A 9,646-nucleotide genomic window follows, 5' to 3' on the forward strand; every position below is an offset into this window, starting at 1 on the left:
CTGAATATCCTCTTATTAATTTGTCATGGTTGTATCCAAATCACTAACAACCCTGGACAGATTTTTTAAATAATGTTTTCAAAAAACAACACACATGCATACAAGGAAAATTCATGTAGGCAACAGAGAAATGGAATATATATATAATTTAAAGAAACTGAAAATCAAAAGCATCAAGCTATTTAAGGCAGCTGTGAGGTATACTGTAAATGCATCTCCTCTGTCCTGATCTCACTGTAGGGGGTTTCAGTCCTGGCCTACACTACCGCTCACAAGTTTTAGAACACCCCCAATTTTCCAGTTTTCATTTAAATGTAAGCAGTTCAAGTCCAGTGAAATGGTAACCTGAAATGGTACAAAGGTAAGCGTTATACTGCCAGAGGTTAAAAAAAAAAAAAAGTATGTTACCAAAAACTGAAAAATAATGTACCTTAGAAGAAAAGAACAAGACAGTATTCTAATCATGGAATGGCCAGCACAGTCTCCAGACTTAAACCCCATCGAGCTGGTTTAGGATCAACTGGAGAGAACGGTGAAAGCAAATCAACCTACAAGTGCAACACATTTGTGGGAACTTCTGCAACAGCGTTGGGAAGAACTTTCTGAACAATATTTGATTTCCATTGTAGAAAGAATGGCTGTTATCTGCAAAAGGTGGCTACTTTGATGAGTCAAAAAAATCCATTATTTATTTATTTTTGTCTCCAATTGTTTTTGTTTTATATTTACTCTCATACGTTAGTTATGAATGGGAGAGGGAGATTAGGGAAGATTTTTGTTTTTGTAAAGAGCTGAGGACAACTATGACACCAAAGGAAGTTTTTGAGGCATTGTATGATTTTATAAGATCAAACTAAATCAAATGAAACAGCTGCATTGGGTTGTGCACAGATGGAGCATCGGGGATGACTGGCAGGCACTCCAGAGTGTTTCAGAGAATTAAAGTTGTTGAGCAGTTTCAACACACTGTTTTCAAGCTTCATCGCATTTTGGATACTGCGGTGAACATTGTCAAAGCACGAGCAACAAACTCAAGATTATTCACTGCCCTTTGTGAAGAGGTGGGCGCTGAAAACCACTCCTTGCTCCTGTACCCAGTGCTAAGATGGTTATCCCACAGACGGATGCTGACACACGTTTAGCTTAAGAGAGGAGCTGAAAAACTTCTTGTCAGATAAAATCCTGCCAAGTTCTTGCTCAACTCTTGCAGCTATCTTGCAGACATATTCACTGAAAGCAGCAAGCAACAAAGCAATGCAGGGTGCAACACAAACAACACCACACAGCACGAAAGAGTTGAGGCATTCAAAAGAAAACTACAACTATGGAAAACTTGTGCCTCATCAGGAATCACAGATATGCTTGAACAGGTGCATGCATTAATTGGAGAGAGGAACCTGCACTTCAATACCGTCAGACAACAGGTGACTATGCACCTGTCAGGGATGGCAGAAATTCAAGTTATTTTCCTGAACTCATTGAAGAACAGGCAGCTTCAGCGGATTAGTAACCCCTTTATGCCAAACTTTGAGTCAAAGCTCACAGAAACCACCTCAACCAAACTGTGGTTTTACTACCACCAGCCTCCCATTATTATTATTTTTTAATATATATTTTTTTTAATTGGGAACTAATGGTTATAGGTTTCTTGGGTGAGGTTTTGATTCTGTTTACATATATTTACCAAATATGAATATCATTTTAAATGAGGCAAAAGGCATTTTATTTCAGAGTTTCAGCATTATGAATGTTATGTATGAATATTGAATGTGTCATTTTACATAAACACATTAAACACATGCATCCAGTCCTAAATAGTGTTGGTTAAAGCTTTATATAGCCTGCACAACACATTACTGTAAGGTATTCAAGTACATGCCAGAGACAAACAACACAAGACTTAAGTAATCAATTGCAGGAAAACAAATATTAAGTTAACAACATGAAATATACATTTAGCTTGCTGTACTTAAATAATCATTGGCCAATTATTTACAGATGTATAAATGTACACACCTACATGTTAAATAAAAGCAAAATGTACACTGAACTTGTGATGAATCAGTTTGACGTTATTTTCTCTGCCGTGATGGGGGGGGGGGACCCCTGACATAGAGGACTTAATTCAAATGGTAATGCTAAGTGGAACATCCATTGCATTTATGCAAGCATTATTTGGGAGAAAATTGCACTTTCATATACTAGTACACACATTCACAGACAATATTAAAATGTTAATTAATGTAAAAGCCAATTGCAATTGCATTTTTAAAACCTTCCCCTGCTGTATGGTGGACTTTATTCAAATGATAATGTATTAGTGAAAATCAAAAAACTGCACCCCTCTTTGCAAATAAATGTCCTAGCTCTTATGCAGTTTTCTGCACAAAATGGAAATGCAAATGTCAAATGCTATTGTAAATGTATGGACAAAGACTACTATTACAAATGCACGATCAACCCCGCTTCAAGATGGACTTTATTCAATTGATAATGCAATTTGGAAATGAGAGAAACAGCACCCCTCTTTGCAAATGCACGCTCTTAAGCTATTGTAAATACATGGGCTGCATCTCAAATCACACACTTGGCCCTTGTTCCCTTCCCTGGTGGGGCAGTTTTCTACAGTGGCCATCTTAAGGGGTGTCCCAATCCCTCAGGGAGCGAGTGAAGGGAGCCTAATCGAGCTTTTTGTGCCCTTCAATGCTCCCATCAGCGGAGTGTACAAAAGAGCACACTTATGCAGAAGTGTTTTAGTGCTGAAGTCCCAGAACTCTTTGCATTAAAGGCGGAGACAAGTCAATTGGGAAAATATTGCAACGGCGGGTGCATAAAAATGTAATGTAATGCTAGCTAGACAGTTGTAGAAATTGTTAAATTATGCATCAAGGAAATTAAAATACATAGATAGATAACACTGGACAACACATTTTTTCAAAAGATTTGCTTCCTGAAAAATAAATTGCTGATTATGATAGACCCCTTCAAAGTGAACACAAATATAATTTCAGATTGACTGTATCAGGTAAGAATTTTCAGAAACATGAAATTAAGTTTAATTGACTATAACGTGTTTAATCACATAATGTTTCTGACACGCTGCATAAGTTCAACAGGGCTAAAAGTGTTTTGCTCCCAATTTTCGTTTGTACTCAGTGTCCGGTCCATCGCGTTGCAGTGTCCAACAATAGTCAGCCAGCATTGATGGATTCCAGTTGCCCCGATACCGTTTTTCCATTGTGGCAATGTCCTGGTGAAACATTTCACCATGTTATTCGCTGACTGCACCATGATTTGTGGGGAAGAAGTCTAAGTGTGAATGCAGGAAATGAATCTTCAGTGACATGTTGTACTCCATGGTTTTGTATGCTGTAAGAAGTTTGTCAATCAGCTTAAATGTAGTTTGGTGCTCTGTAGTTGCCAAGGAAATTCTCAACAACATCCTTGAATGCTTTCCAGGTGATTTTCTCTGGCCCCACTAACAGATCTTCGAACCGCTTGTCATTGATGACGTGTCTGATCTGTGGACCAACGAAAATGCCTTCTTTAATTTTGGCATCAGTTATTCTTGGAAACATCTCAAACATCTAAAATAATGAAAACCTTCACCTTCCTTGTTCATTGCTTTCACAAACTTTTTCATTAGTCCCAGTTTTATGTGAAGAGGAGGCAAAAATATCTTTGTTGGGTCAACAAGTGGTTCATGTGTCACGTTTTTCTGTCCTGGAACCAAATTCTTACCGAGTGGCCAGTTCTTTTTAATGTAATGTGACTTTTTATCACTGCTGTCCCATTCGCAAATGTAACAACAGTACTTGGTATATCCGAGCTGCATTCTAAGTAGTGTAACCAACTTCCTTCGTACTCTGCATTGAAATTTGAATGCATCCATTTGTACCATGCGTCCTGGTACCACTAAAACAGGAACAATCATTTGATAGCCATACAAGGTTGTTTCAAGGTCATAAATTAATTTGGGTTGAACCTGGAGCCCCCCACAACCTATAAGTGTGACATTTGCCTCTCTACTATCATTAACACTGAGCTCCCTGCATTCTTTAAGCTCTATCTCTGTCTGTACATAGTGCACGCCATCGAGCCACTGTCCAGAAAAGCAGGGAACTTCAAATCTGCACCTATGGAAACCATGGTGTAAAACATGCTGTCACTGTCCACCAATTGTTGTGTTCCTTGAAAAATAGCTTCCTTGTTTTTCTCAATTTTGCCACAATGGTTGTTATATATAGATTTGAGATCATCAGTATCTAAGGCTGGGGGGTTTATTGTATTGCGCACACAGTCCCCCTTCAAGTGTGGACAATTTAGTTTTCCTGCTGATTATCGGATTTCAGAGCAGCCACAGGAGCAGTTGCCTGATTACTAACTGGGCAGTTTCTGCAGCTGTGATCCGACGAAAAACACATGAAACATAGACGGTCACGTATACAATGGGTCTTCGTGCTATGATCCCTCCCATCACATATCTGACGATGGTTTTTCGATCTGACCTTCCAATTCTGGTTTTGAGGTCTCCCTCCTACGTTGTTAAGAGACTTGCAAGCAGATCAACTAACTTTGTCAGTGTGCCATCATTTTCTGAACCTTATCTGGCACTGGGCTGCAAACACTTGTATTCAGTCTGCACATGGGTCGCATCAGAAGCCTCCTCTTTGGCTTGTTTGCTTGTTGTCCTAGACTCAACAGCAATATTACTCTGATCTCTTGTAGCACCAGTGCTAAGCCAGTTACTCTTTAATCTTAGCTCTCGTTGGTGGCTATCCAGCATATCCTGTACTTCTTGGACTGACCATTTTTCCAGTGGTCTGGTCTTAAAAGCACTAGCCAGTTGTGCATCGGGGCAGTATCTAATGAACAGCATTGCCACCTCTAAACCTGGGTCATCAACCTTCCTACCCCTTCTTTGCAAACAGTCAGTCACAAGATCCATCGACTTGTTAAGCCTTATCCAATAATTAAATGCACTTTCATTGGGCTGAGGCAAAGTAGCACAGAAATCGGCCAGTGGAGTTGTAGACGAAATTGCATCACCAAAATGCTGCTTCAGTATGCTAAAGATCACTTCAGAATTTGTTTGCAAATCTACATTGCTGTTTCTGACTGCAATTTTTACATCTTTAGTTTTTCCTCTTAATTTTTCCATAATTTCACAGGAATGCACCTGAACTTCAAAGTCTTTCTTGCACAAATAATTTTGCATTACTTCTTCCCATTCATAAACATTACACTTATCGGTTTCATCACCATGAAATGTAGGTGGTTCCTAACCTCAGACTTTACAATCACATTGAGCTTTGACAAATCAAGTATGCTAGCAGTTTCTGAAACCCTATTATGTTCTTTTAAACCAACATTGTTATCATGTGAACTGTCATGGTTGGGGAAATTTACACTTTCTACTAACTTACTATTAACTAACTGAGAAACAACAGATTCCCCAATTTGCTGTCCCAACTGCACAATTACTTGTGTTAGCATCTCCCCTGAAAGTCCTTGATGCTCTGTTTCCTCTTTTCGTGTGCGCTGATTTCCACTCAGTGCAGGCCCACCTAAAGCAGACAGGACGACATTTCATAAATCAACGCCTTTTAATGCTCTGTGCATGCAGCGTCGGGTCTGTAAGAAGCAAGCCCGGAGTATTCAGGTAAAATAAATGTAATACTAAAAAAAACCAATCACGTTTACATTGCTAGTATACACAATATTAACACGTGTTAACCACGTTTCGCCGCAAATAGCATACAAAAATTATATAAAATAAAAAGTTAAAATAACACAATGTTCTATATGTGTATCTCATAACAAACATATATGTACCAATCAAATAGTTTAACAAAATACATGTAAAAATCAAAATAATAATATTATAATTCAGAGCACCTCAAATACGCAGCCTCACCTGTAAAAAGCAAGCCCGGAGTGACTTGCTCCTGCGCAGATGGGCTCTCACCCTTGACCTCGAAACAAGGCACTATTGAACAAGCTATAATTAAAGGAACAGTGCAAATTCAAATTGCACCTGTTACAGTAGCAGAGCCACTACTTTTAGATCTCCACAGATGTTCCAGTTGTACTTAGTCTACTGGATGTGATTCAACAACAGTTCCATGTTTTCGTATGTTTCTTTCATGTGTGCAGCATAGCCAACAGGTATTGAAAGGTGGACGTTGCCATTGTGTAACAAGACAGCATTGAGGCTTAACACTGATTAATCAATAAAGAGACGCCATTCTTGTGGGTCATACTAACAACCCAAAGATGTGAACAACCCGTCAATGTCAGCACAGAAAACGAGGTTGCTAACCTCGTTTTCAAAAAGAATTGTTAAATCATCTTGGCGGCTTTGAAAGACAGACATTTTCGTACCTGTTGACAGCAAACACCATCCTTGCAGTCTTGAACCCAGTAGTTCTGCTTTTGCTTTCGCCAAACCCAAGTCCCTGACCAGGTCGTTTAATTCTGACAGTGTTATTAGATGAGGTTCACCAGACATGCATGGTTAAAAATCCAGATCAATGTCACTGTCCGTGCCCAGCTGGTGCATTGCAGCATCTTCATCTGTTTTGCATAAGTTGATTTCTTATTTTTAGCAGAGAAGCTGGAGACATTAGTCAGACAGAAGTAACAGTCTGTCATGTGATCCTTCTGTGCTCGCCATATCATCGGGACAGCAAACAGCATTGCCTTCCGAGTTCCTCTGAGCCAAGCTCTAAGATCGACAGCACATCTTACACAACAAATGTGAGGAGCCCAATCTTTCAAACCAAAGTACAGCTCATATGCTTTCTTAACAAGTCCAGTCATGGTGCATCTTTGAGGCTTAAGCATGTACTCACCACAAATGTAGTAGAACGTATCACGGCTGTTGCGGCATTAGCGAGACATTTTAGATGTCAGCAATCGTCCTAAGTCTATAACTGGCTTACATGTTACGTAGCTTACATTAGACAATGCTATGCCTTGAAACAATCACATTAAAATACATACAAACTGATATCAATGTAATAGACTTAAAATATGACAAGAAATTGCAAAAATAGAAGATTTAAATAAAATGGTACGTGACAGGTTAATTTAAAGCTGATTTTTGTGATCAGCAGCCAACAATCTATAAGATACACCCAAAGCTGTCCAAGAAGCAAAATATTTGTTGTCCAGTGTAATATAAAATTGTTATATAATCATGATTTAAATATATGATTAGAAAGTTCAGCCACAAAACGTTTTGGCACCCATCACCTCACTCAAGTGCACACTCTGTGACGTCAGCACGTCACGCGAAGTGTACACTTGTCGAAGGGTGTAGGAGCAAGGGTACGATTTGGGACGTGGCCATGATCATGCTTTACCGAACTCTAACCTTCGACCTCTGAACCTGAAGTGCAGCTATTGGTCAGCGGTCTCTGTTACTGTTCTCTGCTCTGTGATCTCTGTTCATGAGAGAAGCGCAGGGTTGCCAGATTGGGAGGAAATTGAAGCCTTGGGGGGAAAATGGGGGGAAACATGGGGGGGAAAAGATATTAAATAGGGGGCTAAACAAAAAAACGTGGGAGATTACGTCACCAGTAGCCAAATCACTTTTGACATCAGAAGTAAACTCTGTGCAAACAGAGAGCTTAACTCACATTCATTGCACCTATTATATTGCACTGAGCCCACGGTAATGAGTTTATTTTATACAGTTTGTCAGGCATAGTCGCCCTGGATTTAATTAAAAAAAAATATATATATTATATATATATATAAAAATAAAAATATATATAATTTTTTATTTTTTTTTAATTAAATTAGGCTATTTTATTTATATTTATGTATTAGCAGAGGCCTTTATCCAGGGCAACTATGCCTGACAAACTGTAAAAAATAAACTCATTACCGTGGGCTTTTTTTTTTTTTTTTTTTAATCGGTATCGTAATCAGTATCGATGATAATCGACCAGTATTAATTGGTACCTTATCGAAGTGGAAATTGACAGTATTTACAGTCAATACTGTCATCATATGTATGCAGTTTTTTAAAAAAAGGAAGTGAGAGTAACATTCAAAATAATTGTAATTCCAGGAGCCGTGTGATTTCTGGGTCTGCATCAATTAGTGATGTGCAGTTCGCGAACATTTCATTCTTTTTGAACTAACCATTTTGGTCAACAATGGTAATCGAATCAGTGTCCTAACAGAATTGGTTCTTTTGATTCACCTTGTGAATGATCAGTGTGGCGCTCAGGAGTCGGTTACGAGCCTATCGACTGCGTTCAACGATTCACAGACTCTCGAGTCTGGCTGATTTGTTCATCGTAACAACTCGTTCAGTTATGAAACTAAAGACTGTATGTGCCATGTTGGTTCCATTTCTGGCATTTGTAATAACAGTCTTTGACCATGCATTTCCATTTGTCCAGAATATGGTGTAAGAGCTAGGACATGTATTTGCAAAGAGGGGTGCTGTTTTTCTATTTTCACAAATACATTATCATTTGAATAAAATCCACCATAAAGCGGGGGAAGTTTTTAAATATGCAATTGCAATTGCCTTTTACATTAACATTTTAATATTGTCTGTGAATGTGTGTATTAGTATATGAACATGCAAATTATTGCATTTTCATTTTAATTTTGTCCCAAATAATGCTTGCATTAATGCAGTATTATGCAGTTGTGGGATTGCAAAATGATGTTCCATTTATCCATATATTTTGACAAACATACCAACAGATGTACTTAGTGTGTTGTTTAGTTGAATTAATATTGTTCACTAAAGTATACTTTAATACCCCATCTTAATATTGTTCAATCGACTCGAAAGAATGTATTTTTTTAATTTCAAAGTATATGGATTCACTGTGATGAATAATATAGGCAATAGGTGGTCTTACTAACTGACTGACTGACTGAAAATGTCCATTGTAAAATTGTAACTATAAATATAAATCTCCTGCAATTAAGATATAATCTTTAATTCATACTGTAATGCATAACTCAAAATTGTATACTACAAAATACCTGAAGAAATACTATTACTACTCATAATAACAATAATAGTCATATGCACACCAAAAATAAAGTTAAAATTATGTCTTTCTTTTGATCTAATAGTCATCATCATCATCAACATAATCAGCACACACATCTTATCAAAGCATCTTGCAGTGTCTACAGAGGGGTTTCATTATATACTACATATATTAATATTACATCTGACAATTAGAAGATAAACTCACTTTCTTGGGGTTACCATACAGGGCTAGGGCTTGAATCAGGAATCTTCTCCTTAAGCACTCGGCCACCTTGCCTCCTCAAAGAAGTCTACCAGAGGCTGTGCTGGCTCAAATCTACATCAGTAGACGTTACAGGATCAGTTATGGCAACACCTTTGATTGAGTGGTTGATGGCGATAGGCTTTTTTTCAGAAGGAAATCACAAATAAATCACACGAATCACAAATGGGCTAGATTAGTTTTTTTGTTTTGCTTTTTTACTTGCAGCATATTTTACATTTCTGAAATGTGTATACCCTTGACAAACTAATACATTGCCACTGAATATCCTTGACTGATTTTTTTAATAATATGTTTTCAGAAAACAACGGAAATGCATACAAGGAAAATTCATGTAGGCAATAGAGAAACAG

The 9,646-nt window shown here is 37.9% G+C and overlaps 1 long non-coding RNA gene across 3 annotated transcripts; it reads right to left on the bottom strand.

Moving 5' to 3' along the window:
- Positions 1 to 1,699: 1,699 nt before the first annotated feature.
- On the bottom strand, positions 1,700 to 7,294 carry LOC136739012 (uncharacterized). 3 transcript variants are annotated; one of them, XR_010812760.1, is made up of 4 exons: positions 6,385 to 7,294; positions 5,918 to 5,989; positions 5,427 to 5,567; positions 1,700 to 3,521 (listed from the first exon to the last, which is right to left on the bottom strand). It is a non-coding gene; the product is annotated as an uncharacterized LOC136739012 (long non-coding RNA). The 3 variants fall into 3 exon arrangements; XR_010812762.1 differs by lacking the exon at positions 5,918 to 5,989 and having other exon boundaries at positions 6,385 to 7,292; XR_010812759.1 differs by lacking the exon at positions 6,385 to 7,294 and having other exon boundaries at positions 5,918 to 6,375.
- Between the last annotated feature and the right edge of the window lie 2,352 nt (positions 7,295 to 9,646).

The sequence above is a fragment of the Amia ocellicauda genome, chromosome 3 (assembly GCF_036373705.1).
Source record: "Amia ocellicauda isolate fAmiCal2 chromosome 3, fAmiCal2.hap1, whole genome shotgun sequence".
Classification (NCBI taxonomy): Eukaryota; Metazoa; Chordata; class Actinopteri; order Amiiformes; family Amiidae; genus Amia; species Amia ocellicauda.